Genomic DNA, 27,245 nt, shown 5'->3' with positions numbered 1-27,245 from the left:
AAGAATGCAAACCATTACCTTGGGATTGGAGATTTTTAGCGCACCTTTTTTATAATTATTATGTTAAAGGTGGGAGGATTTTTGAATATAAATAGGATTCCTCTCTCCTAGATCACTCAACTTCCCTCTTCAAGCAAATTCTCTCAAAAAATCTCATTCCAATTATTTTCATCTTCTTCAAAACTTCTGCTGCCTTAGTTCCAGTTCTTCATCAGTGTAAGAGATACTTATCAGGTCCTTAATTGACAAAGGGTTACCTCTTTCCTTCAAATATAGAACTTGAGGATTCAGTGTATAATTCCATACATTGATAAAAGTTTGAAACTCTATGCTGATGGTTAGACTATGTACCATAGTCTATCACATACACCAACCCTTTCTCACTCTACTTTTCTTCTTAAAAGTTTTATGATTCAGGGTAAGATGCCAGACGTTAATAAGAACTTGAAATTTTTTTTCGGTTGGTATATCATGTTCAAGGTTATATTACACACACCTATCCACTCTTCCCCTTTTCTTCTAATAAAAGAAGCTAACCGATTTAGCGTATAAAACCTTGCGTTTTTGATATTTTGCAATGCTATGTCAATGATCTATAGTATCACAACATACTATCAGGAAACGTCACCAACCTATCCTTTATTCCACTGCAAATCATGAAACGTTGATATCTTTCGCTGCAATGTGTGACTCGTTGATACATTGTGTTGTAATTTTTTATACACTATTTCAAAATGGTAATTCTTTAATGGTAACTTTTAGACAAGGATAAGAATGCAAACCATTACCTTGGGATTGGAGATTTTTAGCGCACCTTTTTTATAATTATTATGTTAAAGGTGGGTGGATTTTTGAATATAAATAGGATTCCTCTCTCCTAGATCACTCAACTTCCCTCTTCAAGCAAATTCTCTCAAAAAATCTCATTCCATTTATTTTCATCTTCTTCAAAAGTTATGCTGCCTTAGTTCCAGTTCTTCATCAGTGTAAGAGATACTTATCATGTCCTTAATTGACAAAGGGTTACCTCTTTTCTTCAAATATAGAACTTGAGGATTCAGTGTATAATTCCATACACTGATAAAAGTTTGAAACTCTATGCCGATGGTTAGACTATGTACCATAGTCTATCACATACACCAACCCTTTCTCACTCTACTTTTCTTCTTAAAAGTTTTATGATTCAGGGTAAGATGCCAGACGTTAATGAGAACTTGAAAATTTTTTCCGGTTGGTATATCATGTTCAAGGTTATATTACACACACCTATCCACTCTTCCCCTTTTCTTCTAATAAAAGAAGCTACCGATTTAGCGTATAAAACCTTGCGTTTTTGATATTTCGCAATGCTATGTCAATGATCTATAGTATCACAACATACTAACAGGAAACATCACCAACCTATCCATTATTCCACTGCAAATCATGAAACGTTGATATCTTTCGCTGCAATGTGTGACTCGTTGATACATTGTGTTGTAATTTTTTATACACTATTTCAAAATGGTAATTCTTTAATGGTAACTTTTAGACAAGGATAAGAATGCAAACCATTACCATGGGATTGGAGATTTTTAGCGCACCTTTTTTATAATTATCATGTTAAATGTGGGAGGATTTTTGAATATAAATAGGATTCCTCTCTCCTAGATCACTCAACTTCCCTCTTCAAGCAAATTCTCTCAAAAAATCTCATTCCAATTATTTTCATCTTCTTCAAAAGATCTTCTGCCTTAGTTCCAGTTCTTCATCAGTGTAAGAGATACTTATCAGGTCCTTAATTGACAAAGGGTTACCTCTTTCCTTCAAATATAGAACTTGAGGATTCAGTGTATAATTCCATACACTGATAAAAGTTTGAAACTCTATGCCGATGGTTAGACTATGTACCATAGTCTATCACATACACCAACCCTTTCTCACTCTACTTTTCTTCTTAAAAGTCTTATGATTCAAGGTAAGATGCCACACGTTAATGAGAACTTGAAATTTTTTTCCGGTTGGTATATCATGTTCAAGGTTATATTACACACACCTATCCACTCTGCCCCTTTTCTTCTAATAAAAGAAGCTACCGATTTAGCGTATAAAACCTTGCGTTTTTGATATTTCGCAATGCTATGTCAATGATCTATAGTATCACAACATACTATCAGGAAACATGACCAACCTATCCATTATTCCACTGCAAATCATGAAACGTTGATATCTTTCCCTGCAATGTGTGACTCGTTGATACATTGTGTTGTAATTTTTTATACACTATTTCAAAATGGTAATTCTTTAATGGTAACTTTTAGACAAGGATAAGAATGCAAACCATTACCATGGGATTGGAGATTTTTAGCGCACCTTTTTTATAATTATCATGTTAAATGTGGGAGGATTTTTGAATATAAATAGGATTCCTCTCTCCTAGATCACTCAACTTCCCTCTTCAAGCAAATTCTCTCAAAAAATCTCATTCCAATTATTTTCATCTTCTTCAAAAGTTCTGCTGCCTTAGTTCCAGTTCTTCATCAGTGTAAGAGATACTTATCAGGTCCTTAATTGACAAAGGGTTACCTCTTTTCTTCAAATATAGAACTTGAGGATTCAGTGTATAATTCCATACACTGATAAAAGTTTGAAACTCTATGCCGATGGTTAGACTATGTACCATAGTCTATCACATACACCAACCCTTTCTCACTCTACTTTTCTTCTTAAAAGTTTTATGATTCAGGGTAAGATGCCTGAAGTTAAAGAGAACTTGAAATTTTTTTCCGGTTGGTATATCATGTTCAAGGTTATATTACAGACACCTATCCACTCTTCCCCTTTTCTTCTAATAAAAGAAGCTAACCGATTTAGCGTATAAAACCTTGCTTTTTTGATATTTCGCAATGCTATGTCAATGATCTATAGTATCACAACATACTATCAGGAAACATCACCAACCTATCCATTATTCCACTGCAAATCATGAAACGTTGATATCTTTCACTGCAATGTGTGACTCGTTGATACATTGTGTTGTAATTTTTTATACACTATTTCAAAATGGCAATTCTTTAATGGTAACTTTTAGACAAGGATAAGAATGCAAACCATTACCTTGGGATTGGAGATTTTTAGCGCACCTTTTTTATAATTATTATGTTAAAGGTGGGAGGATTTTTGAATATAAATAGGATTCCTCTCTCCTAGATCACTCAACTTCCCTCTTCAACCAAATTCTCTCAAAAAATCTCATTCCAATTATTTTCATCTTCTTCAAAAGTTCTGCTGCCTTAGTTCCAGTTCTTCATCAGTATAAGAGATACTTATCATGTCCTTAATTGACAAAGGGTTACCTCTTTTCTTCAAATATAGAACTTGAGGATTCAATGTATAATTCCATACACTGATAAAAGTTTGAAACTCTATGCTGATGGTTAGACTATGTACCATAGTCTATCACATACACCAACCCTTTCTCACTCTACTTTTCTTCTGAAAAGTTTTATGATTCAGGGTAAGATGCCAGACGTTAATGAGAACTTGAAATTTTTTTCCGGTTGGTATATCATGTTCAAGGTTATATTACACACACCTATCCACTCTTCCCCTTTTCTTCTAATAAAAGAAGCTACCGATTTAGCGTATAAAACCTTGCGTTTTTGATATTTCGCAATGCTATGTCAATGATCTATAGTATCACAACATACTATCAGGAAACATCACCAACCTATCCATTATTCCACTGCAAATCATGAAACGTTGATATCTTTCGCTGCAATGTGTGACTCGTTGATACATTGTGTTGTAATTTTTTATACACTATTTCAAAATGGTAATTCTTTAATGGTAACTTTTAGACAAGGATAAGAATGCAAGCCATTACCTTGGGATTGGAGATTTTTAGCGCACCTTTTTTATAATTATTATGTTAAAGGTGGGAGGATTTTTGAATATAAATAGGTTTCCTCTCTCCTAGATCACTCAACTTCCCTCTTCAAGCAAATTCTCTCAAAAAATCTCATTCCAATTATTTTCATCTTCTTCAAAAGTTCTTCTGCCTTAGTTCCAGTTCTTCATCAGTGTAAGAGATACTTATCAGGTCCTTAATTGACAAAGGGTTACCTCTTTCCTTCAAATATAGAACTTGAGGTTTCAGTGTATAATTCCATACACTGATAAAAGTTTGAAACTCTATGCCAATGGTTAGACTATGTACCATAGTCTATCACATACACCAACCCTTTCTCACTCTACTTTTCTTCTTAAAAGTTTTATGATTCAGGGTAAGATGCCAGACGTTAATGAGAACTAGAATTTTTTTCCGGTTGGTATATCATGTTCAAGGTTATATTACACACACCTATCCACTCTTCCCCTTTTCTTCTAATAAAAGAAGCTAACCGATTTAGCGTATAAAACCTTGCTTTTTTGATATTTCGCAATGCTATGTCAATGATCTATAGTATCACAACATACTATCAGGAAACATCACCAACCTATCCATTATTCCACTGCAAATCATGAAACGTTGATATCTTTCGCTGCAATGTGTGACTCGTTGATACATTGTGTTGTAATTTTTTATACACTATTTCAAAATGGCAATTCTTTAATGGTAACTTTTAGACAAGGATAAGAATGCAAACCATTACCTTGGGATTGGAGATTTTTAGAGCATCTTTTTTATAATTATTATGTTAAAGGTGGGAGGATTTTTGAATATAAATAGGATTCCTCTCTCCTAGATCACTCAACTTCCCTCTTCAACCAAATTCTCTCAAAAAATCTCATTCCAATTATTTTCATCTTCTTCAAAAGTTCTGCTGCCTTAGTTCCAGTTCTTCATCAGTGTAAGAGATACTTATCATGTCCTTAATTGACAAAGGGTTACTTCTTTTCCTCAAATATAGAACTTGAGGATTCAATGTATAATTCCATACACTGATAAAAGTTTGAAACTCTATGCCGATGGTTAGACTATGTACCATAGTCTATCACATACACCAACCCTTTCTCACTCTACTTTTCTTCTTAAAAGTTTTATGATTCAGGGTAAGCTGCCAGACGTTAATGAGAACTTGAAATTTTTTTCCGGTTGGTATATCATGTTCAAGGTTATATTACACACACCTATCCACTCTTCCCCTTTTCTTCTAATAAAAGAAGCTACCGATTTAGCGTATAAAACCTTGCGTTTTTGATATTTCGCAATGCTATGTCAATGATCTATAGTATCACAACATACTATTAGGAAACATCACCAACCTATCCATTATTCCACTGCAAATCATGAAACGTTGATATCTTTCGCTGCAATGTGTGACTCGTTGATACATTGTGTTGTAATTTTTTATACACTATTTCAAAATGGTAATTCTTTAATGGTAACTTTTAGACAAGGATAAGAATGCAAGCCATTACCTTGGGATTGGAGATTTTTAGCGCACCTTTTTTATAATTATTATGTTAAAGGTGGGAGGATTTTTGAATATAAATAGGTTTCCTCTCTCCTAGATCACTCAACTTCCCTCTTCAAGCAAATTCTCTCAAAAAATCTCATTCCAATTATTTTCATCTTCTTCAAAAGTTCTTCTGCCTTAGTTCCAGTTCTTCATCAGTGTAAGAGATACTTATCAGGTCCTTAATTGACAAAGGGTTACCTCTTTCCTTCAAATATAGAACTTGAGGATTCAGTGTATAATTCCATACACTGATAAAAGTTTGAAACTCTATGCCGATGGTTAGACTATGTACCATAGTCTATCACATACACCAACCCTTTCTCACTCTACTTTTCTTCTTAAAAGTTTTATGATTCAGGGTAAGATGCCAGACGTTAATGAGAACTAGAATTTTTTTCCGGTTGGTATATCATGTTCAAGGTTATATTACACACACCTATCCACTCTTCCCATTTTCTTCTAATAAAAGAAGCTACCGATTTAGCGTATAAAACCTTGCTTTTTTGATATTTCGCAATGCTATGTCAATGATCTATAGTATCACAACATACTATCAGGAAACATCACCAACCTATCCATTATTCCACTGCAAATCATGAAACGTTGATATCTTTCGCTGCAATGTGTGACTCGTTGATACATTGTGTTGTAATTTTTTATACACTATTTCAAAATGGCAATTCTTTAATGGTAACTTTTAGACAAGGATAAGAATGCAAACCATTACCTTGGGATTGGAGATTTTTAGCGCACCTTTTTTATAATTATTATGTTAAAGGTGGGAGGATTTTTGAATATAAATAGGATTCCTCTCTCCTAGATCACTCAACTTCCCTCTTCAACCAAATTCTCTCAAAAAATCTCATTCCAATTATTTTCATCTTCTTCAAAAGTTCTGCTGCCTTAGTTCCAGTTCTTCATCAGTGTAAGAGATACTTATCATGTCCTTAATTGACAAAGGGTTACCTCTTTTCTTCAAATATAGAACTTGAGGATTCAGTGTATAATTCCATACACTGATAAAAGTTTGAAACTCTATGCCGATGGTTAGACTATGTACCATAGTCTATCACATACACCAACCCTTTCTCACTCAACTTTTCTTCTTAAAAGTTTTATGATTCAGGGTAAGATGCCAGACGTTAATGAGAACTTGAAATTTTTTTCCGGTTGGTATATCATGTTCAAGGTTATATTACACACACCTATCCACTCTTCCCCTTTTCTTCTAATAAAAGAAGCTACCGATTTAGCGTATAAAACCTTGCGTTTTTGATATTTCGCAATGCTATGTCAATGATCTATAATATCACAACATACTATCAGGAAACATCACCAACCTATCCATTATTCCACTGCAAATCATGAAACGTTGATATCTTTCGCTGCAATGTGTGACTCGTTGATACATTGTGTTGTAATTTTTTATACACTATTTCAAAATGGTAATTCTTTAATGGTAACTTTTAGACAAGGATAAGAATGCAAGCCATTACCATGGGATTGAAGATTTTTAGCGCACCTTTTTTATAATTATTATGTTAAAGGTGGGAGGATTTTTGAATATAAATAGGTTTCCTCTCTCCTAGATCACTCAACTTCCCTCTTCAAGCAAATTCTCTCAAAAAATCTCATTCCAATTATTTTCATCTTCTTCAAAAGTTCTTCTGCCTTAGTTCCAGTTCTTCATCAGTGTAAGAGATACTTATCAGGTCCTTAATTGACAAAGGGTTACCTCTTTCCTTCAAATATAGAACTTGAGGATTCAGTGTATAATTCCATACACTGATAAAAGTTTGAAACTCTATGCCGATGGTTAGACTATGTACCATAGTCTATCACATACACCAACCCTTTCTCACTCTACTTTTCTTCTTAAAAGTTTTATGATTCAGGGTAAGATGCCAGACGTTAATGAGAACTAGAAATTTTTTTCCGGTTGGTATATCATGTTCAAGGTTATATTACACACACCTATCCACTCTTCCCCATTACTTCTAATAAAAGAAGCTACCGATTTAGCGTATAAAACCTTGCTTTTTTGATATTTCGCAATGCTATGTCAATGATCTATAGTATCACAACATACTATCAGGAAACATCACCAACCTATCCATTATTCCACTGTAAATCATGAAACGTTGATATCTTTCGCTGCAATGTGTGACTCGTTGATATATTGTGTTGTAGTTTTTTATACACTATTTCAAAATGGTAATTCTTTAATGGTAACTTTTAGACAAGGATAAGAATGCAAACCATTACCTTGGGATTGGAGAATTTTTGCGCACCTTTTTTATAATTATTATGTTAAAGGTGGGAGGATTTTTGAATATAAATAGGATTCCTCTCTCCTAGATCACTCAACTTCCCTCTTCAAGCAAATTCTCTCAAAAAATCTCATTCCAATTATTTTCATCTTCTTCAAAAGTTCTGCTGCCTTAGTTCCAGTTCTTCATCAGTGTAAGAGATACTTATCAGGTCCTTAATTGACAAAGGGTTACCTCTTTTCTTCAAATATAGAACTTGAGGATTCAGTGTATAATTCCATACACTGATAAAAGTTTGAAACTCTATGCCGATGGTTAGACTATGTACCATAGTCTATCACATACACCAACCCTTTCTCACTCTACTTTTCTTCTTAAAAGTTTTATGATTCAGGGTAAGATGCCAGACGTTAATGAGAACTTGAAATTTTTTTCCGGTTGGTATATCATGTTCAAGGTTATATTACACACACCTATCCACTCTTCCCCTTTTCTTCTAATAAAAGAAGCTACCGATTTAGCGTATAAAACCTTGCGTTTTTGATATTTCGCAATGCTATGTCAATGATCTATAGTATCACAACATACTAACAGGAAACATCACCAACCTATCCATTATTCCACTGCAAATCATGAAACGTTGATATCTTTCGCTGCAATGTGTGACTCGTTGATACATTGTGTTGTAATTTTTTATACACTATTTCAAAATGGTAATTCTTTAATGGTAACTTTTAGACAAGGATAAGAATGCAAACCATTACCTTGGGATTGGAGATTTTTAGCGCACCATTTTTATAATTATCATGTTAAATGTGGGAGGATTTTTGAATATAAATAGGATTTCTCTCTCCTAGATCACTCAACTTCCCTCTTCAAGCAAATTCTCTCAAAAAATCTCATTCCAATTATTTTCATCTTCTTCAAAAGTTCTTCTGCCTTAGTTCCAGTTCTTCATCAGTGTAAGAGATACTTATCAGGTCCTTAATTGACAAAGGGTTACCTCTTTCCTTCAAATATAGAACTTGAGGATTCAGTGTATAATTCCATACACTGATAAAAGTTTGAAACTCTATGCCGATGGTTAAACTATGTACCATAGTCTATCACATACACCAACCCTTTCTCACTCTACTTTTCTTCTTAAAAGTTTTATGATTCAGGGTAAGATGCCAAGATGCCAGACGTTAATGAGAACTAGAAATTTTTTTCCGGTTGGTATATCATGTTCAAGGTTATATTACACACACCTATCCACTCTTCCCCTTTTCTTCTAATAAAAGAAGCTAACCGATTTAGCGTATAAAACCTTGCGTTTTTGATATTTCGCAATGCTATGTCAATGATCTATAGTATCACAACATACTATCAGGAAACATGACCAACCTATCCATTATTCCACTGCAAGTCATGAAACGTTGATATCTTTCGCTGCAATGTGTGACTCGTTGATACATTGTGTTGTAATTTTTTATACACTATTTCAAAATGGTAATTCTTTAATGATAACTTTTAGACAAGGATAAGAATGCAAACCATTACCTTGGGATTGGAGATTTTTAGCGCACCTTTTTTATAATTATTATGTTAAAGGTGGGTGGATTTTTGAATATAAATAGGATTCCTCTCTCCTAGATCACTCAACTTCCCTCTTCAAGCAAATTCTCTCAAAAAATCTCATTCCAATTATTTTCATCTTCTTCAAAAGTTCTGCTGCCTTAGTTGCAGTTCTTCATCAGTGTAAGAGATACTTATCAGGTCCTTAATTGACAAAGGGTTACCTCTTTTCTTCAAATATAGAACTTGAGGATTTAGTGTATAATTCCATACACTGATAAAAGTTTGAAACTCTATGCCGATGGTTAGACTATGTACCATAGTCTATCACATACACCAACCCTTTCTCACTCTACTTTTCTTCTTAAAAGTTTTATGATTCAGGGTAAGATGCCAGACGTTAATGAGAACTTGAAATTTTTTTCCGGTTGGTATATCATGTTCAAGGTTATATTACACACACCTATCCACTCTTCCCCTTTTCTTCTAATAAAAGAAGCTACCAATTTAGCGTATAAAACCTTGCGTTTTTTATATTTCGCAATGCTATGTCAATGATCTATAATATCACAACATACTATCAGGAAACATCACCAACCTATCCATTATTCCACTGCAAATCATGAAACGTTGATATCTTTCGCTGCAATGTGTGACTCGTTGATACATTGTGTTGTAATTTTTTATACACTATTTCAAAATGGTAATTCTTTAATGGTAACTTTTAGACAAGGATAAGAATGCAAGCCATTACCTTGGGATTGGAGATTTTTAGCGCACCTTTTTTATAATTATTATGTTAAAGGTGGGAGGATTTTTGAATATAAATAGGTTTCCTCTCTCCTACATCACTCAACTTCCCTCTTCAAGCAAATTCTCTCAAAAAATCTCATTCCAATTATTTTCATCTTCTTCAAAAGTTCTTCTTCCTTAGTTCCAGTTCTTCATCAGTGTAAGAGATACTTATCAGGTCCTTAATTGACAAAGGGTTACCTCTTTCCTTCAAATATAGAACTTGAGGATTCAGTGTATAATTCCATACACTGATAAAAGTTTGAAACTCTATGCCGATGGTTAGACTATGTACCATAGTCTATCACATACACCAACCCTTTCTCACTCTACTTTTCTTCTTAAAAGTTTTATGATTCAGGGTAAGATGCCAGACGTTAATGAGAACTAGAAATTTTTTTCCGGTTGGTATATCATGTTCAAGGTTATATTACACACACCTATCCACTCTTCCCCTTTACTTCTAATAAAAGAAGCTACCGATTTAGTGTATAAAACCTTGCTTTTTTGATATTTCGCAATGCTATGTCAATGATCTATAGTATCACAACATACTATCAGGAAACATCACCAACCTATCCATAATTTCACTGCAAATCATGAAACGTTGATATTTTCGCTGCAATGTGTGACTCGTTGATACATTGTGTTGTAATTTTTTATACACTATTTCAAAATGGTAATTCTTTAATGGTAACTTTTAGACAAGGATAAGAATGCAAACCATTACCTTGGGATTGGAGATTTTTAGCGCACCTTTTTTATAATTATTATGTTAAAGGTGGGAGGATTTTTGAATATAAATAGGATTCCTCTCTCCTAGATCACTCAACTTCCCTCTTCAACCAAATTCTCTCAAAAAATCTCATTCCAATTATTTTCATCTTCTTCAAAAGTTCTGCTGCCATAGTTCCAGTTCTTCATCAGTGTAAGAGATACTTATCATGTCCTTAATTGACAAAGGGTTACCTCTTTTCTTCAAATATAGAACTTGAGGATTCAGTGTATAATTCCACACACTGATAAAAGTTTGAAACTCTATGCCGATGGTTAGACTATGTACCATAGTCTATCACATACACCAACCCTTTCTCACTCTACTTTTCTTCTTAAAAGTTTTATGATTCAGGGTAAGATGCCAGATGTTAATGAGAACTTGAAATTTTTTTCCGGTTGGTATATCATGTTCAAGGTTATATTACACACACCTATCCACCCTTCCCCTTTTCTTCTAATAAAAGAAGCTACCGATTTAGCGTATAAAACCTTGCGTTTTTTATATTTCACAATGCTATGTCAATGATCTATAATATCACAACATACTATCAGGAAACATCACCAACCTATCCATTATTCCACTACAAATCATGAAACGTTGATATCTTTCGCTGCAATGTGTGACTCGTTGATACATTGTGTTGTAATTTTTTATACACAATTTCAAAATGATAATTCTTTAATGGTAACTTTTAGACAAGGATAAGAATGCAAACCATTACCTTGGGATTGGAGATTTTTAGCGCACCTTTTTTATAATTATTATGTTAAAGGTGGGAGGATTTTTGAATATAAATAGGATTCCTCTCTCCTAGATCACTCAACTTTCCTCTTCAACCAAATTCTCTCAAAAAATCTCATTCCAATTATTTTCATCTTCTTCAAAAGTTCTGTTGCCATAGTTCCAGTTCTTCATCAGTGTAAGAGATACTTATCATGTCCTTAATTGACAAAGGGTTACCTCTTTTCTTCAAATATAGAACTTGAGGATTCAGTGTATAATTCCACACACTGATAAAAGTTTGAAACTCTATGCCGATGGTTAGACTATGTACCATAGTCTATCACATACACCAACCCTTTCTCACTCTACTTTTCTTCTTAAAAGTTTTATGATTCAGGGTAAGATGCCAGACGTTAATGAGAACTTGAAATTTTTTTCCGGTTGGTATATCATGTTCAAGGTTATATTACACACACCTATCCACTCTTCCCCTTTTCTTCTAATAAAAGAAGCTACCGATTTAGCTTATAAAACCTTGCGTTTTTTATATTTCGCAATGCTATGTCAATGATCTATAATATCACAACATACTATCAGGAAACATCACCAACCTATCCATTATTCCACTGCAAATCATGAAACGTTGATATCTTTCGCTGCAATGTGTGACTCGTTGATACATTGTGTTGTAATTTTTTATACACTATTTCAAAATGGTAATTCTTTAATGGTAACTTTTAGACAAGGATAAGAATGCAAGCCATTACCTTGGGATTGGAGATTTTTAGCGCACCTTTTTTATAATTATTATGTTAAAGGTGGGAGGATTTTTGAATATAAATAGGATTCCTCTCTCCTAGATCACTCAACTTCCCTCTTCAACCAAATTCTCTCAAAAATCTCATTCCAATTATTTTCATCTTCTTCAAAAGTTCTGCTGCCTTACTTCCAGTTCTTCATCAGTGTAAGAGATACTTATCATGTCCTTAATTGACAATGGGTTACCTCTTTTCTTCAAATATAGAACTTGAGGATTCAGTGTATAATTCCATACACCGATAAAAGTTTGAAACTCTATGCCGATGGTTAGACTATGTACCATAGTCTATCACATACACCAACCCTTTCTCACTCTACTTTTCTTCTTAAAAGTTTTATGATTCAGGGTAAGATGCCAGACGTTAATGAGAACTTCAAATTTTTTTCCGGTTGGTATATCATGTTCAAGGTTATATTACACACACCTATCCACTCTTCCCTTTTTCTTCTAATAAAAGAAGCTACCGATTTAGCGTATAAAACCTTGCGTTTTTGATATTTCGCAATGCTATGTTAATGATCTATAGTATCACAACATACTATCAGGAAACATCACCAACCTATCCATTATTCCACTGCAAATCATGAAACGTTGATATCTTTCGCTGCAATGTGTGACTCGTTGATACATTGTGTTGTAATTTTTTATACACTATTTCAAAATGGTAATTCTTTAATGGTAACTTTTAGACAAGGATAAGAATGCAAACCATTACCTTGGGATTGGAGATTTTTAGCGCACCTTTTTTATAATTATTATGTTAAAGGTGGGAGGATTTTTGAATATAAATAGGATTCCTCTCTCCTAGATCACTCAACTTCCCTCTTCAAGCAAATTCTCTCAAAAAATCTCATTCCAATTATTTTCATCTTCTTCAAAAGTTCTGCTGCCTTAGTTGCAGTTCTTCATCAGTGTAAGAGATACTTATCAGGTCCTTAATTGACAAAGGGTTACCTCTTTTCTTCAAATATAGAACTTGAGGATTCAGTGTATAATTCCATACACTGATAAAAGTTTGAAACTCTATGCCGATGGTTAGACTATGTACCATAGTCTATCACATACACCAACCCTTTCTCACTCTACTTTTCTTCTTAAAACTTTTATGATTCAGGGTAAGATGCCAGACGTTAATGAGAACTTGAAATTTTTTTCCGGTTGGTATATCATGTTCAAGGTTATATTACACACACCTATCCACTCTTCCCCTTTTCTTCTAATAAAAGAAGCTACCAATTTAGCGTATAAAACCTTGCGTTTTTGATATTTCGCAATGCTATGTCAATGATCTATAATATCACAACATACTACCAGGAAACATCACCAACCTATCCATTATTCCACTACAAATCATGAAACGTTGATATCTTTCGCTGCAATGTGTGACTCGTTGATACATTGTGTTGTAATTTTTTATACACTATTTCAAAATGGTAATTCTTTAATGGTAACTTTTAGACAAGGATAAGAATGCAAGCCATTACCTTGGGATTGGAGATTTTTAGCGCACCTTTTTTATAATTATTATGTTAAAGGTGGGAGGATTTTTGAATATAAATAGGTTTCCTCTCTCCTAGATCACTCAACTTCCCTCTTCAAGCAAATTCTCTCAAAAAAATTCATTCCAATTATTTTCATCTTCTTCAAAAGTTCTTCTGCCTTAGTTCCGGTTCTTCATCAGTGTAAGAGATACTTATCAGGTCCTTAATTGACGAAGGGTTACCTCTTTCCTTCAAATATAGAACTTGAGGATTCAGTGTATAATTCCATACACTGATAAAAGTTTGAAACTCTATGCCGATGGTTAGACTATGTACCATAGTCTATCACATACACCAACCCTTTCTCACTCTACTTTTCTTCTTAAAAGTTTTATGATTCAGGGTAAGATGCCAGACGTTAATGAGAACTAGAAATTTTTTTTCCGGTTGGTATATCATGTTCAAGGTTATATTACACACACCTATCCACTCTTCCCCTTTACTTCTAATAAAAGAAGCTACCAATTTAGCTTATAAAACCTTGCGTTTTTGATATTTCGCAATGCTATGTCAATGATCTATAGTATCACAACATACTATCAGGAAACATCACCAACCTATCCATTATTCCACTGCAAATCATGAAACGTTGATATCTTTCGCTGCAATGTGTGACTCGTTGATACATTGTGTTGTAATTTTTTATACACAATTTCAAAATGATAATTCTTTAATGGTAACTTTTAGACAAGGATAAGAATGCAAACCATTACCTTGGGATTGGAGATTTTTAGCGCACCTTTTTTATAATTATTATGTTAAAGGTGGGAGGATTTTTGAATATAAATAGGATTCCTCTCTCCTAGATCACTCAACTTCCGTCTTCAACCAAATTCTCTCAAAAAATCTCATTCCAATTATTTTCATCTTCTTCAAAAGTTCTGCTGCCTTAGTTCCAGTTCTTCATCAGTGTAAGAGATACTTATCATGTCCTTAATTGACAAAGGGTTACCTCTTTTCTTCAAATATAGAACTTGAGGATTCAGTGTATAATTCCACACACTGATAAAAGTTTGAAACTCTATGCCGATGGTTAGACTATGTACCATAGTCTATCACATACACCAACCCTTTCTCACTCTACTTTTCTTCTTAAAAGTTTTATGATTCAGGGTAAGATGCCAGACGTTAATGAGAACTTGAAATTTTTTTCCAGTTGGTATATCATGTTCAAGGTTATATTACACACACCTATCCACTCTTCCCCTTTTCTTCTAATAAAAGAAGCTACCGATTTAGCGTATAAAACCTTGCGTTTTTTATATTTCGCAATGCTATGTCAATGATCTATAATATCACAACATACTATCTGGAAACATCACCAACCTATCCATTATTCCACTGCAAATCATTAAACGTTGATATCTTTCGCTGCAATGTGTGACTCGTTGATACATTGTGTTGTAATTTTTTATACACAATTTCAAAATGATAATTCTTTAATGGTAACTTTTAGACAAGGATAAGAATGCAAGCCATTACCTTGGGATTGGAGATTTTTAGCGCACCTTTTTTATAATTATTATGTTAAAGGTGGGAGGATTTTTGAATATAAATAGGTTTCCTCTCTCCTAGATCACTCAACTTCCCTCTTCAAGCAAATTCTCTCAAAAAAATTCATTCCAATTATTTTCATCTTCTTCAAAAGTTCTTCTGCCTTAGTTCCGGTTCTTCATCAGTGTAAGAGATACTTATCAGGTCCTTAATTGACGAAGGGTTACCTCTTTCCTTCAAATATAGAACTTGAGGATTCAGTGTATAATTCCATACACTGATAAAAGTTTGAAACTCTATGCCGATGGTTAGACTATGTACCATAGTCTATCACATACACCAACCCTTTCTCACTCTACTTTTCTTCTTAAAAGTTTTATGATTCAGGGTAAGATGCCAGACGTTAATGAGAACTAGAAATTTTTTTTCCGGTTGGTATATCATGTTCAAGGTTATATTACACACACCTATCCACTCTTCCCCTTTACTTCTAATAAAAGAAGCTACCGATTTAGCTTATAAAACCTTGCGTTTTTGATATTTCGCAATGCTATGTCAATGATCTATAGTATCACAACATACTATCAGGAAACATCACCAACCTATCCATTATTCCACTGCAAATCATGAAACGTTGATATCTTTCGCTGCAATGTGTGACTCGTTGATACATTGTGTTGTAATTTTTTATACACAATTTCAAAATGATAATTCTTTAATGGTAACTTTTAGACAAGGATAAGAATGCAAACCATTACCTTGGGATTGGAGATTTTTAGCGCACCTTTTTTATAATTATTATGTTAAAGGTGGGAGGATTTTTGAATATAAATAGGATTCCTCTCTCCTAGATCACTCAACTTCCGTCTTCAACCAAATTCTCTCAAAAAATCTCATTCCAATTATTTTCATCTTCTTCAAAAGTTCTGCTGCCTTAGTTCCAGTTCTTCATCAGTGTAAGAGATACTTATCATGTCCTTAATTGACAAAGGGTTACCTCTTTTCTTCAAATATAGAACTTGAGGATTCAGTGTATAATTCCACACACTGATAAAAGTTTGAAACTCTATGCCGATGGTTAGACTATGTACCATAGTCTATCACATACACCAACCCTTTCTCACTCTACTTTTCTTCTTAAAAGTTTTATGATTCAGGGTAAGATGCCAGACGTTAATGAGAACTTGAAATTTTTTTCCAGTTGGTATATCATGTTCAAGGTTATATTACACACACCTATCCACTCTTCCCCTTTTCTTCTAATAAAAGAAGCTACCGATTTAGCGTATAAAACCTTGCGTTTTTTATATTTCGCAATGCTATGTCAATGATCTATAATATCACAACATACTATCTGGAAACATCACCAACCTATCCATTATTCCACTGCAAATCATTAAACGTTGATATCTTTCGCTGCAATGTGTGACTAATTGATACATTGTGTTGTAATTTTTTATACACTATTTCAAAATGGTAATTCTTTAATGGTAACTTTTAGACAAGGATAAGAATGCAAGCCATTACCTTGGGATTGGAGATTTTTAGCGCACCTTTTTTATAATTATTATGTTAAAGGTGGGAGGATTTTTGAATATAAATAGGTTTCCTCTCTCCTAGATCACTCAACTTCCCTCTTCAAGCAAATTCTCTCAAAAAATCTCATTCCAATTATTTTCATCTTCTTCAAAAGTTCTGCTGCCTTAGTTCCAGTTCTTCATCAGTGTAAGAGATACTTATCAGGTCCTTAATTGACAAAGGGTTACCTCTTTTCTTCAAATATAGAACTTGAGGATTCAGTGTATAATTCCATACACTGATAAAAGTTTGAAACTCATTGCCGATGGTTAGACTATGTACCATAGTCTATTACATACACCAACCCTTTCTCACTCTACTTTTCTTCTTAAAAGTCTTATGATTCAGGGTAAGATGCCAGACGTTAATGAGAACTTGAAATTGTTTTCCGGTTGGTATATCATGTTCAAGGTTATATTACACACACCTATCCACTCTTCCACTTTTCTTCTAATAAAAGAAGCTACCGATTTAGCGTATAAAACCTTGCGTTTTTGATATTTCGCAATGCTATGTCAATGATCTATAGTATCACAACATACTATCAGGAAACATCACCAACCTATCCATTATTCCACTGCAAATCATGAAAGGTTGATATCTTTCGCTGCAATGTGTGACTCGTTGATACATTGTGTTGTAATTTTTTACACACAATTTCAAAATGATAATTCTTTAATGGTAACTTTTAGACAAGGATAAGAATGCAAACCATTACCTTGGGATTGGAGATTTTTAGCGCAACTTTTTTAAAATTATTATGTTAAAGGTGGGCGGATTTTTTAATATAAATAGGATTCCTCTCTCCTAGATCACTCAACTTCCCTCTTCAAGCAAATTCTCTCAAAAAATCTCATTCCAATTATTTTCATCTTCTTCAAAAGTTCTGCTGCCTTAGTTCCAATTCTTCATCAGTGTAAGAGATACTTATCAGGTCCTTAATTGACAAAGGGTTACCTCTTTTCTTCAAATATAGAACTTGAGGATTCAGTGTATAATTCCATACACTGATAAAAGTTTAAAACTCTATGCCGATGGTTAGACTATGTACCATAGTCTACCACATACACCAACCCTTTCTCACTCTACTTTTCTTCTTAAAAGTCTTATGATTCAGGGTAAGATGCCAGACGTTAATGAGAACTTGAAATTTTTTTCCGGTTGGTATATCATATTCAAGGTTATATTACACACACCTATCCACTCTTCCCCTTTTCTTCTAATAAAAGAAGCTACCGATTTAGCGTATAAAACCTTGCGTTTTTGATATTTCGCAATGTTATGTCAATGATCTATAGTATCACAACATACTATCAGGAAACATCACCAACCTATCTATTTTTCCACTGCAAATCATGAAACGTTGATATCTTTCGCTGCAATGTGTGACTCGTTGATACATTGTGTTGTAATTTTTTATACACTATTTCAAAATGGTAATTCTTTAATGGTAACTTTTAGACAAAGATAAGAATGCAAACCATTACCTTGGGATTGGAGATTTTTAGCGCACCTTTTTTATAATTATTATGTTAAAGGTGGGAGGATTTTTGAATATAAATAGGATTCCTCTCTCCTAGATCACTCAACTTCCCTCTTCAACCAAATTTTCTCAAAAATCTCATTCTAATTATTTTCATCTTCTTCAAAAGTTCTGCTGCCTTAGTTCCAGTTCTTCATCAGTGTAAGAGATACTTATCATGTCCTTAATTGACAATGGGTTACCTCTTTTCTTCAAATATAGAACTTGAGGATTCAGTGTATAATTCCATACACCGATAAAAGTTTGAAACTCTATGCCGATGGTTAGACTATGTACCATAGTTTATCACATACACCAACCCTTTCTCACTCTACTTTTCTTCTTAAAAGTTTTATGATTCAGGGTAAGATGCCAGACGTTAATGAGAACTTGAAATTTTTTTCCGGTTGGTATATCATGTTCAAGGTTATATTACACACACCTATCCACTCTTCCCTTTTTCTTCTAATAAAAGAAGCTACCGATTTAGCGTATAAAACATTGCGTTTTTTATATTTCGCAATGCTATGTTAATGATCTATAGTATCACAACATACTATCAGGAAACATCACCAACCTATTAATTATTCCACTGCAAATCATGAAACGTTGATATCTTTCGCTGCAATGTGTGACTCGTTGATACATTGTGTTGTAATTTTTTATACACTATTTCAAAATGGTAATTCTTTAATGGTAACTTTTAGACAAGGATAAGAATGCAAACCATTACCTTGGGATTGGAGATTTTTAGCGCACCTTTTTTATAATTATTATGTTAAAGGTGGGAGGATTTTTGAATATAAATAGGATTCCTCTCTCCTAGATCACTCAACTTCCCTCTTCAAGCAAATTCTCTCAAAAAATCTCATTCTAATTATTTTCATCTTCTTCAAAAGTTCTGCTGCCTTAGTTGCAGTTCTTCATTAGTGTAAGAGATACTTATCAGGTCCTTAATTGACAAAGGGTTACCTCTTTTCTTCAAATATAGAACTTGAGGATTCAGTGTATAATTCCATACACTGATAAAAGTTTGAAACTCTATGCCGATGGTTAGACTATGTACCATAGTCTATCACATACACCAACCCTTTCTCACTCTACTTTTCTTCTTAAAAGTTTTATGATTCAGGGTAAGATGCCAGACGTTAATGAGAACTTGAAATTTTTTTCCGGTTGGTATATCATGTTCAAGGTTATATTACACACACCTATCCACTCTTCCCCTTTTCTTCTAATAAAAGAAGCTACCAATTTAGCGTATAAAACCTTGCGTTTTTGATATTTCGCAATGCTATGTCAATGATCTATAATATCACAACATACTATCAGGAAACATCACCAACCTATCCATTATTCCACTACAAATCATGAAACGTTGATATCTTTCGCTGCAATGTGTGACTCGTTGATACATTGTGTTGTAATTTTTTATACACTATTTCAAAATGGTAATTCTTTAATGGTAACTTTTAGACAAGGATAAGAATGCAAGCCATTACCTTGGGATTGGAGATTTTTAGCGCACCTTTTTTATAATTATTATGTTAAAGGTGGGAGGATTTTTGAATATAAATAGGTTTCCTCTCTCCTAGATCACTCAACTTCCCTCTTCAAGCAAATTCTCTCAAAAAATTTCATTCCAATTATTTTCATCTTCTTCAAAAGTTCTTCTGCCTTAGTTCCGGTTCTTCATCAGTGTAAGAGATACTTATCAGGTCCTTAATTGACGAAGGGTTACCTCTTTCCTTCAAATATAGAACTTGAGGATTCAGTGTATAATTCCATACACTGATAAAAGTTTGAAACTCTATGCCGATGGTTAGACTATGTACCATAGTCTATCACATACACCAACCCTTTCTCACTCTACTTTTCTTCTTAAAAGTTTTATGATTCAGGGTAAGATGCCAGACGTTAATGAGAACTAGAAATTTTTTTCCGGTTGGTATATCATGTTCAAGGTTATATTACACACACCTATCCACTCTTCCCCTTTACTTCTAATAAAAGAAGCTACCGATTTAGCTTATAAAACCTTGCGTTTTTGATATTTCGCAATGCTATGTCAATGATCTATAGTATCACAACATACTATCAGGAAACATCACCAACCTATCCATTATTCCACTGCAAATCATGAAACGTTGATATCTTTCGCTGCAATGTGTGACTCGTTGATACATTGTGTTGTAATTTTTTATACACAATTTCAAAATGATAATTCTTTAATGGTAACTTTTAGACAAGGATAAGAATGCAAGCCATTACCTTGGGATTGGAGATTTTTAGCGCACCTTTTTTATAATTATTATGTTAAAGGTGGGAGGATTTTTGAATATAAATAGGTTTCCTCTCTCCTAGATCACTCAACTTCCCTCTTCAAGCAAATTCTCTCAAAAAATTTCATTCCAATTATTTTCATCTTCTTCAAAAGTTCTTCTGCCTTAGTTCCGGTTCTTCATCAGTGTAAGAGATACTTATCAGGTCCTTAATTGACGAAGGGTGACCTCTTTCCTTCAAATATAGAACTTGAGGATTCAGTGTATAATTCCATACACTGATAAAAGTTTGAAACTCTATGCCGATGGTTAGACAATGTACCATAGTCTATCACATACACCAACCCTTTCTCACTCTACTTTTCTTCTTAAAAGTTTTATGATTCAGGGTAAGATGCCAGACGTTAATGAGAACTAGAAATTTTTTTCCGGTTGGTATATCATGTTCAAGGTTATATTACACACACCTATCCACTCTTCCCCTTTACTTCTAATAAAAGAAGCTACCGATTTAGCTTATAAAACCTTGCGTTTTTGATATTTCGCAATGCTATGTCAATGATCTATAGTATCACAACATACTATCAGAAAACATCACCAACCTATCCATTATTCCACTGCAAATCATGAAACGTTGATATCTTTCGCTGCAATGTGTGACTCGTTGATACATTGTGTTGTAATTTTTTATACACAATTTCAAAATGATAATTCTTTAATGGTAACTTTTAGACAAGGATAAGAATGCAAACCATTACCTTGGGATTGGAGATTTTTAGCGCACCTTTTTTATAATTATTATGTTAAAGGTGGGAGGATTTTTGAATATAAATAGGATTCCTCTCTCCTAGATCACTCAACTTCCCTCTTCAACCAAATTCTCTCAAAAAATCTCATTCCAATTATTTTCATCTTCTTCAAAAGTTCTGCTGCCTTAGTTCCAGTTCTTCATCAGTGTAAGAGATACTTATCAGGTCCTTAATTGACGAAGGGTTACCTCTTTCCTTCAAATATAGAACTTGAGGATTCAGTGTATAATTCCATACACTGATAAAAGTTTGAAACTCTATGCCGATGGTTAGACAATGTACCATAGTCTATCACATACACCAACCCTTTCTCACTCTACTTTTCTTCTTAAAAGTTTTATGATTCAGGGTAAGATGCCAGACGTTAATGAGAACTAGAAATTTTTTTCCGGTTGGTATATCATGTTCAAGGTTATATTACACACACCTATCCACTCTTCCCCTTTACTTCTAATAAAAGAAGCTACCGATTTAGCTTATAAAACCTTGCGTTTTTGATATTTCGCAATGCTATGTCAATGATCTATAGTATCACAACATACTATCAGGAAACATCACCAACCTATCCATTATTCCACTGCAAATCATGAAACGTTGATATCTTTCGCTGCAATGTGTGACTTGTTGATACATTGTGTTGTAATTTTTTATACACAATTTCAAAATGATAATTCTTTAATGGTAACTTTTAGACAAGGATAAGAATGCAAGCCATTACCTTGGGATTGGAGATTTTTAGCGCACCTTTTTTATAATTATTATGTTAAAGGTGGGAGGATTTTTGAATATAAATAGGTTTCCTCTCTCCTAGATCACTCAACTTCCCTCTTCAAGCAAATTCTCTCAAAAAATTTCATTCCAATTATTTTCATCTTCTTCAAAAGTTCTTCTGCCTTAGTTCCGGTTCTTCATCAGTGTAAGAGATACTTATCAGGTCCTTAATTGACGAAGGGTTACCTCTTTCCTTCAAATATAGAACTTGAGGATTCAGTGTATAATTCCATACACTGATAAAAGTTTGAAACTCTATGCCGATGGTTAGACTATGTACCATAGTCTATCACATACACCAACCCTTTCTCACTCTACTTTTCTTCTTAAAAGTTTTATGATTCAGGGTAAGATGCCAGACGTTAATGAGAACTAGAAATTTTTTTCCGGTTGGTATATCATGTTCAAGGTTATATTACACACACCTATCCACTCTTCCCCTTTACTTCTAATAAAAGAAGCTACCGATTTAGCTTATAAAACCTTGCGTTTTTGATATTTCGCAATGCTATGTCAATGATCTATAGTATCACAACATACTATCAGGAAACATCACCAACCTATCCATTATTCCACTGCAAATCATGAAACGTTGATATCTTTCGCTGCAATGTGTGACTCGTTGATACATTGTGTTGTAATTTTTTATACATAATTTCAAAATGATAATTCTTTAATGGTAACTTTTAGACAAGGATAAGAATGCAAACCATTACCTTGGGATTGGAGATTTTTAGCGCACCTTTTTTATAATTATTATGTTAAAGGTGGGAGGATTTTTGAATATAAATAGGATTCCTCTCTCCTAGATCACTCAACTTCCCTCTTCAACCAAATTCTCTCAAAAAATCTCATTCCTATTATTTTCATCTTCTTCAAAAGTTCTGCTGCCTTAGTTCCAGTTCTTCATCAGTGTAAGAGATACTTATCATGTCCTTAATTGACAAAGGGTTACCTCTTTTCTTCAAATATAGAACTTGAGGATTCAGTGTATAATTCCACACACTGATAAAAGTTTGAAACTCTATGCCGATGGTTAGACTATGTACCATAGTCTATCACATACACCAACCCTTTCTCACTCTACTTTTCTTCTTAAAAGTTTTATGATTCAGGGTAAGATGCCAGACGTTAATGAGAACTTGAAATTTTTTTCCGGTTGGTATATCATGTTCAAGGTTATATTACACACACCTATCCACTCTTCCCCTTTTCTTCTAATAAAAGAAGCTACCGATTTAGCGTATAAAACCTTGCGTTTTTTATATTTCGCAATGCTATGTCAATGATCTATAATATCACAACATACTATCAGGAAACATCACCAACCTATCCATTATTCCACTGCAAATCATGAAACGTTGATATCTTTCGCTGCAATGTGTGACTCGTTGATACATTGTGTTGTAATTTTTTATACACAATTTCAAAATGATAATTCTTTAATGGTAACTTTTAGACAAGGATAAGAATGCAAACCATTACCTTGGGATTGGAGATTTTTAGCGCACCTTTTTTATAATTATTATGTTAAAGGTGGGAGGATTTTTGAATATAAATAGGATTCCTCTCTCCTAGATCACTCAACTTCCGTCTTCAACCAAATTCTCTCAAAAAATCTCATTCCAATTATTTTCATCTTCTTCAAAAGTTCTGCTGCCTTAGTTCCAGTTCTTCATCAGTGTAAGAGATACTTATCATGTCCTTAATTGACAAAGGGTTACCTCTTTTCTTCAAATATAGAACTTGAGGATTCAGTTTATAATTCCACACACTGATAAAAGTTTGAAACTCTATGCCGATGGTTAGACTATGTACCATAGTCTATCACATACACCAACCCTTTCTCACTCTACTTTTCTTCTTAAAAGTTTTATGATTCAGGGTAAGATGCCAGACGTTAATGAGAACTAGAAATTTTTTTCCGGTTGGTATATCATGTTCAAGGTTATATTACACACACCTATCCACTCTTCCCCTTTACTTCTAATAAAAGAAGCTACCGATTTAGCGTATAAAACCTTGCTTTTTTGATATTTCGCAATGCTATGTCAATAATCTATAGTATCACAACATACTATCAGGAAACATCACCAACCTATCCATTATTCCACTGCAAATCATGAAACGTTGATATCTTTCGCTGCAATGTGTGACTCGTTGATACATTGTGTTGTAATTTTTTATACACTATTTCAAAATGGTAATTCTTTAATGGTAACTTTTAGACAAGGATAAGAATGCAAACCATTACCTTGGGATTGGAGATTTTTAGCGCACCTTTTTTATAATTATTATGTTAAAGGTGGGAGGATTTTTGAATATAAATAGGATTCCTCTCTCCTAGATCACTCAACTTCCCTCTTCAACCAAATTCTCTCAAAAATCTCATTCCAATTATTTTCATCTTCTTCAAAAGTTCTGCTGCCTTACTTCCAGTTCTTCATCAGTGTAAGAGATACTTATCATGTCCTTAATTGACAATGGGTTACCTCTTTTCTTCAAATATAGAACTTGAGGATTCAGTGTATAATTCCATACACCGATAAAAGTTTGAAACTCTATGCCGATGGTTAGACTATGTACCATAGTCTATCACATACACCAACCCTTTCTCACTTTACTTTTCTTCTTAAAAGTTTTATGATTCAGGGTAAGATGCCAGACGTTAATGAGAACTTGAAATTTTTTTCCGGTTGGTATATCATGTTCAAGGTTATATTACACACACCTATCCACTCTTCCCTTTTTCTTCTAATAAAAGAAGCTACCGATTTAGCGTATAAAACCTTGCGTTTTTGATATTTCGCAATGCTATGTTAATGATCTATAGTATCACAACATACTATCAGGAAACATCACCAACCTATCCATTATTCCACTGCAAATCATGAAACGTTGATATCTTTCGCTGCAATGTGTGACTCGTTGATACATTGTGTTGTAATTTTTTATACACTATTTCAAAATGGTAATTCTTTAATGGTAACTTTTAGACAAGGATAAGAATGCAAACCATTACCTTGGGATTGGAGATTTTTAGCGCACCTTTTTTATAATTATTATGTTAAAGGTGGGAGGATTTTTGAATATAAATAGGATTCCTCTCTCCTAGATCACTCAACTTCCCTCTTCAAGCAAATTCTCTCAAAAAATCTCATTCCAATTATTTTCATCTTCTTCAAAAGTTCTGCTGCCTTAGTTGCAGTTCTTCATCAGTGTAAGAGATACTTATCAGGTCCTTAATTGACAAAGGGTTACCTCTTTTCTTCAAATATAGAACTTGAGGATTCAGTGTATAATTCCATACACTGATAAAAGTTTGAAACTCTATGCCGATGGTTAGACTATGTACCATAGTCTATCACATACACCAACCCTTTCTCACTCTACTTTTCTTCTTAAAAGTTTTATGATTCAGGGTAAGATGCCAGACGTTAATGAGAACTTGAAATTTTTTTCCGGTTGGTATATCATGTTCAAGGTTATATTACACACACCTATCCACTCTTCCCTTTTTCTTCTAATAAAAGAAGCTACCGATTTAGCGTATAAAACCTTGCGTTTTTGATATTTCGCAATGCTATGTTAATGATCTATAGTATCACAACATACTATCAGGAAACATCACCAACCTATCCATTATTCCACTGCAAATCATGAAACGTTGATATCTTTCGCTGCAATGTGTGACTCGTTGATACATTGTGTTGTAATTTTTTATACACTATTTCAAAATGGTAATTCTTTAATGGTAACTTTTAGACAAGGATAAGAATGCAAACCATTACCTTGGGATTGGAGATTTTTAGCGCACCTTTTTTATAATTATTATGTTAAAGGTGGGAGGATTTTTGAATATAAATAGGATTCCTCTCTCCTAGATCACTCAACTTCCCTCTTCAACCAAATTCTCTCAAAAATCTCATTCCAATTATTTTCATCTTCTTCAAAAGTTCTGCTGCCTTACTTCCAGTTCTTCATCAGTGTAAGAGATACTTATCATGTCCTTAATTGACAATGGGTTACCTCTTTTCTTCAAATATAGAACTTGAGGATTCAGTGTATAATTCCATACACCGATAAAAGTTTGAAACTCTATGCCGATGGTTAGACTATGTACCATAGTCTATCACATACACCAACCCTTTCTCACTTTACTTTTCTTCTTAAAAGTTTTATGATTCAGGGTAAGATGCCAGACGTTAATGAGAACTTGAAATTTTTTTCCGGTTGGTATATCATGTTCAAGGTTATATTACACACACCTATCCACTCTTCCCTTTTTCTTCTAATAAAAGAAGCTACCGATTTAGCGTATAAAACCTTGCGTTTTTGATATTTCGCAATGCTATGTTAATGATCTATAGTATCACAACATACTATCAGGAAACATCACCAACCTATCCATTATTCCACTGCAAATCATGAAACGTTGATATCTTTCGCTGCAATGTGTGACTCGTTGATACATTGTGTTGTAATTTTTTATACACTATTTCAAAATGGTAATTCTTTAATGGTAACTTTTAGACAAGGATAAGAATGCAAACCATTACCTTGGGATTGGAGATTTTTAGCGCACCTTTTTTATAATTATTATGTTAAAGGTGGGAGGATTTTTGAATATAAATAGGATTCCTCTCTCCTAGATCACTCAACTTCCCTCTTCAAGCAAATTCTCTCAAAAAATCTCATTCCAATTATTTTCATCTTCTTCAAAAGTTCTGCTGCCTTAGTTGCAGTTCTTCATCAGTGTAAGAGATACTTATCAGGTCCTTAATTGACAAAGGGTTACCTCTTTTCTTCAAATATAGAACTTGAGGATTCAGTGTATAATTCCATACACTGATAAAAGTTTGAA

Source organism: Lactuca virosa, chromosome 9 (assembly GCF_052849685.1).
Source record: "Lactuca virosa cultivar CGN04683 chromosome 9, Lactuca_virosa_CGN04683_v6, whole genome shotgun sequence".
Classification (NCBI taxonomy): domain Eukaryota; kingdom Viridiplantae; phylum Streptophyta; class Magnoliopsida; order Asterales; family Asteraceae; genus Lactuca; species Lactuca virosa.
This window is presented reverse-complemented; position numbering follows the sequence as displayed.